Source organism: Elephantulus edwardii, unplaced genomic scaffold, assembly GCF_000299155.1.
Source record: "Elephantulus edwardii isolate Elephantulus edwardi_28Jun2011 unplaced genomic scaffold, EleEdw1.0 scaffold00220, whole genome shotgun sequence".
NCBI lineage: Eukaryota > Metazoa > Chordata > Mammalia > Macroscelidea > Macroscelididae > Elephantulus > Elephantulus edwardii.
In genome coordinates this window covers 3113044-3118758 of record NW_006399970.1, presented here as the reverse complement: position 1 = coordinate 3118758, position 5715 = coordinate 3113044, and the positions used below count along the sequence as shown (strand labels likewise).

At 42.4% G+C, this 5715-nt stretch overlaps 1 pseudogene; it reads right to left on the bottom strand.

The window, feature by feature from the left end:
• Positions 1–4285: 4285 nt before the first annotated feature.
• Positions 4286–4678, bottom strand: LOC102865473 (annotated as a pseudogene).
• Positions 4679–5715: the final 1037 nt, after the last annotated feature.

The window sequence follows — 5715 nt, the reverse complement described above, 5'->3', positions numbered from 1 at the left end:
TGAAACGGCACAAAAATTTCATAGACAGTTGTTTTGATATTATTCTCTCTGGCATTGTTATTGGTTTGTGACACCACTGCTCCCTACATTTTTTTTCCTTTCTGCATGGTGTGATGATGCCATGCGATCAGGTGAAATACCAGCTGAAAATGCAGGTTAGGAATTTCCAGAGTGCACCACAGTGGCATTCTGCTAAGGCTCTGCCCACTGCTATGGCTAGGGCTGAATCACAAGAAAAGAGGAGCTGACCCAGCAAGAGAGATACCTTATTCCCTACCCCAGGCACTGTTGGCCCTGGCACCACTACGAACTCCATGCCACAAGGATTCCTGTCTGGGGACAATAGAGAACAAAGTTATTAAAGACACTGGTATCGAACACACTTGACTTTCTCTGTCACATTGTACTTCTGGCAAGCTACTTAACTCCTCCCACCTCAGTTTTCCCATCTATAAAATGGTCAAACTAGAAATAGCCACTTCATGGGAATTGTTGTGGATTTTCAGTGATCTTTGAAAAGTGCCTGGCACAACAGTAAAGGCTGAATAAATATTAGCATCTGCCATCATTGCTGAAATTTCTAGCACCAAGGACATATTTTCCAACTACTAGTCCTTCGTGTTTCCAATTTATGTGTTCCAGTCACCAATTCTTATTAAAACAACTTGTTTGTTCAATCAATTTTAGACTGAAGAATTTGGTGATTGTTGTTGGTAGGTGCCATTGTTGAGTCGAGTACGACTCTTAGTGACCCTATGAAGAGCGGATCAATATTGTCTTATCTTGTGCCATCCTCACACTTCCTGACACACCAGAGCCTATTGCAGCAGTCACTGTATCAATCCACCTGTCTGAGTGTCTTCCTCTCCTTCACCAACCCTCCACATTTCCCAACATCATGCCCCTCTCCAAAGAACTGTCCCTCCTAGCAACATGCCCAGAACAGGTGAAATGAAGCCTCCTGTCCTTGTCTCTAAAGAGCACTCTGGCTGCACCCTCTCCAAGACATACTTATCTCTTCTTTTGGCTGTCCATGGAATGTACAGAGCGTTTCTCCAACACCGTAACTCAACTTCATTTTCTCACGTTTAGCTTTAGCATTTGGTATATAAAGTCAAATCAGTCAACTTTTTATGCCACTGGAAGGATTTTACTTTAGGATAGATCTTATAATGTTTTTCTGGTGATGAATGTGACACAAATCTTCTTCAATTTGTCATCCCCAGTCTGATTTAAAATGACCAGTCTATTTCAGCACACTAACACCTAGGATACGGATCTCTATGTATTCCATTTCACTTTTAACAACTTTCAATTTTTCCCAGATTCATATTTTATATATTCCACATTGCATTCCTAATAGTTCTTTTTAAATGGTTTCTCCTCATTTTGAATCTTATCTATATCAGTAAATGAAGGATCTTGATTAGGTGAAAGCTTTATTCCGTTTATGTCATTAAGTTTGACTTTTCAAAGCTACCAGCTGATCCTAGGGAGAAGGATGGACTCCTCCTGTTTGATTTTTCTTTAAAATGAAATTTTTATTTTATGCTAATTTACTTACAAAGTTCATATACATTGGTCTTCACACTGGATCTTTCCTATTTCCTTTATCCACTTCCTGCCCACCCATCAGATTGTGTTACCCTATGAATAAGCCCTCTCCCCCCAACTCCCTGCTCCCCCCTCCTCCGCTCACCTCACTGCTCCCCCTCCCACTTTTGGAGCCTCATACACCTTCTACAATAATGGTCTTACACAGTAAGTCCTTATGGGACTGAGCTCACGTAACATAATTGTCTCCAGTACATCCCGAGTTAGGTAGTAATTTACAAAATCATTGCTCCTGTGTGCTGTATAGTATTCCATCGAGTGAACATAAATTTCTCAATCCATTTGCTTGTGGTTGGACATTTGGGCTCTTTCCATGTTCTTGTGATAGTGAGTTAATGCTGCTATGAACATTGATGTACAAGTCTCCGTGCCTCAGTTCTCATTTTCTCAGGGTATATTCTAATTAGTGAAATAGCTGGGTTCTATGGAATTTCTTTGTTCAGCTTTCTGAGGAAATGACAAACTGCCTTCCAGGGTGGTTGTACCATTTTACAATCCCACCAACAATGTATAAGAGTTCCCATCTCATCACATCCTCTCCAACATTTATTACTTGCTGTCCTTTTAAACTTTGCCAATGCTACTGGAGTGAGATGATATCTCATTGCGGTTTTGATTTGCATCACTCTAGTTGCCACTGTTTTTGAGCATTTCCTCATTTGTCTTTTGACCATCCAAATATCTTCTTTCTCTGTGAAAAAGCTTTCCATGTCTTTGCCCATTTTGTAGTTGTGTTATCAATCTTTTTTTTTTTTTGGAGGCTCTGTAGGATTCTGTAAACTTTTGTTATGAGACCCTTGTCTGAAATGGTATTGTTGTTGTTGTTGTTATGTGCCTTCGAGTCACTTGTGACTCATAGCAACCCTATATATAACAGCTCTAAACTCTGCTCTGTCCTGTGCCAATCTCATTGCCTCTGACACACTCATCCTGATTGCTCCAGTCACTGAATCAATCCATCTCCCAGAAGGCCTTCCCCTCCTGCACCTGCCCTCCACCCTCCCAAGCATGATGTCCCTCTCCAAGGACCGGTCTCTTCTTACAACATGGCCAAAGTATGTCAGACGAAGCCTCAGAATCCTTGCCTCCAAGGATCAGCCTGGTTTAACCCTCTCCAGGATGAATCTGTTTGTTCTCTTAGCAGTCCATGGCACTTTCAGCACTCTTCTCCAACACCAAAGCTCAAAAGCATCGATTCTTCTTATATCCTCCCTGGTCATTGTCCAGATCTCTGGTGCATAACAAGTGATTGCAAAGAGCATGACCTGTACCAGACACACCTTTGTCTCCAGAGACACACCGTTGCTCTTGAATACTTTAGAGAGATGTTTTTCCCATTCAGTAAGATTTTTTTTCACTCTGTTGGAAGAAGCTTTTGATGCACACAGGGGTTTAATCTTTAGATGGTCCCATTCATCAATTTTATCCTCTCAAGATTGTACATTTCTTGCTGTATTTTGCAGTCTCTTTACACCATGGACTATACCATCAAAGCTTGATCCCAGTTTGTCTCTGATGATCTTTATGGTTTGGAGCATTACTCCCAAGTCTCTGATCCACCATGAGTTGTTTTTTGTGTATGATGTGAGATGTGGATACTGTTTCAGCTTTTTGCAGGTAGCAGTCTAGTTTTTCCAGCACCATTTGCTGAAGAGGTTCTCTGAAAACCCTCTGGAGGGTTAACCATGAGATGAGTTGATTCTGACTTGATGGCACATAACAACAGTAACTACTTTTGGGGTTTGTTTTTACAGCTTCATGAATTTGCATATTCATTTCTGGCTGGGACTTTTATGATGGGTCAGAGGAGGCAGCTCTCCCTCAGTGGGATTTTAAGCATCTTCCAATCTGAAGATCTCACTTTCTAGCCCTGTATCAGACACTGTTCCATTGCTGGTCGTAGAGTTTTCCATAGCCTGTCATTCCAAAAGTGTCTGATCAGCATTGCTTGCTACTCTTAGTATAGGAGTTTTGCTGAAAACTGGGCACTGTAATTCAGTCCCCAGAAAATCATTCTTGACCCAAACTGTAATATTTTCAATCACTTCATACACATATGAATATTGAGCAATGAAAAAAGAAAACGGAAGAAAAACTGATGTCTTTAAATTGTAGTATTCCTAAAGAATATTGACTATACCATGAACTTCTACAAGAACTAACAAATCTGTCTTACATAAAGCAAAAAGAGAGTGCTCCTTAGAAGCAAAGACAATGAGATTTTTGTCTCACACTTTGGAGCATGTTATTAAGAAGGATTGACCCTAGAAAAGGAAAACCAGAGGGTTAGCAAAAACAAAGAAAATGCCAGAAAGCTCTCAGTGAGATAGCTTGGCCCAGAGGCTGTCCCAATGGGCTTAAACACAGCTGAGATTGGGAGGATGGCATAAGATTACACAGAGTTTGCTACATATTGGAACCAATTCAAAAGCACAGAGTAACAATAATTACTATAACCCAGGAGCTGCCCTAGGCATAGACATTGTCCAACAGAGCAGGTAGAGGACACCCAGGTCACTAGAGATCTCTCACCTTCCTGCGGGAATCCATTGGTGTTGAGTCCATCTTGACTGAGTAGAATTTCCAAATGGTCTTGTCTTCTCTCTTCTCTTTTCTCCTCTTCTCTTCTCTCCTCTCCTCTTCTCTTCTCTTTTCTTATGGTTTTATAACTTTATTTGATAATCAGCCATTCATTTTCATCCACATTGATGGTCTGTAGATTTTTTAAAAAGAGGACAGGTACATAGTTAACCGGTGTATACAGCTTGTTTGGGCAATGTTGATCCTCATTACGTTTTCTGGATAACCGTACACAGATGCAGTGTGGGACATTCCTTATTCCTTTGGCCCTGAAGGCTTTGTTAAGCCTGGTGTCAGTGCGAATATCTGGTGTTCCCATCTCCTTCACTGCAAATTTCCAGATCTCTTTGAGTGCCCAAGAGGCACAATTCTTAGATCTCGCTCCACGGAGGCACTTGTGAATGTTGACGGTGTGCTCTCTGGTCACCACTTTGTTGATGGCAGAACAGACTCTCTTCTCACAGCCCTTCTTTGCGGAGCCCATAGTGCAGGGACCAGGCTGGAAAGGAAGTGGGCAAAGTGGGAGAAGGCCCAACAGTATTTCTAAGGCTATAGTTTGTTTTTGTCTTTACATCTTTGAAAAGATGCTTTTATTTACACATTCCTTTCTGTCTGGCCATTATTTACCTATTCTTTTCTGGCTGGATGTCTATCATAGGTAGGAGTGGTGCAGAGCAAGGCTCAGACTTACAGCTCCTTGCACGGTGATGTCTCAAGCTCACTCCGCCCGGGTTCGGGGCCATGTGATGCTTTGCAGAGTGAGGCTTCCGCAGTCTGGGGCGAGTTCCATAGATTCTGCTGGCAGACACTTCGGATGCATATTCACTATTGCTCCTTCCTTCTCTGCCTCACAGGAAGCCCAGTGACATCGCTTATCCTGAAAGGGCATCAACATTCCCTCAGGCAGCCCTCTGCTACAGCTCTCTTTCCCCTAGATAATGACCACAGAGCAGTCTAAGCCTGTAGTTTTATAGGAACTCTTTCTCCTTCTGAGGGGCTGATAGATTCAAACTGCGGGTTGATCTTCCAGTTAGCAGCCAAAGCATTAAACACCAGGGCTACTTTGTTTGGAATAAGATTAAAAAAACACACACACAGAAAACAAGCACACACACACACAAACTCAAACCCGCTGCCATTAAGTTAGTTCTCACTCATGATGACTTTCCACCAAGCTTCAGAGGCTGTAAATTATAACTGGAGGAGACTTCCCACCATTCCTCCTTACAGCTGTTCGTGGATTTGAACCACTGGTGATGCCCAGTCTTGGGTTAGCAGTGCTACTCAGTCTGGGCCACCAACTGTTCCCCTGGGGAAGAAAGTTGTTGTTGTTATATGCTATTGAGTCACCTGCTACTCATAGCCACCCTATGTGCAACAGCTCTGAAGCCTGTCCTGTCCTGAGCCAGTCTCACAGACTACAGCACACCTACCCCCGTTACCCTAGTCACTATTTCAATCCATCTCATCCAAGGTCTTCCTTTCCTGAGCTTCCCTCCACCCTTCCAAGTTTGATGTTCT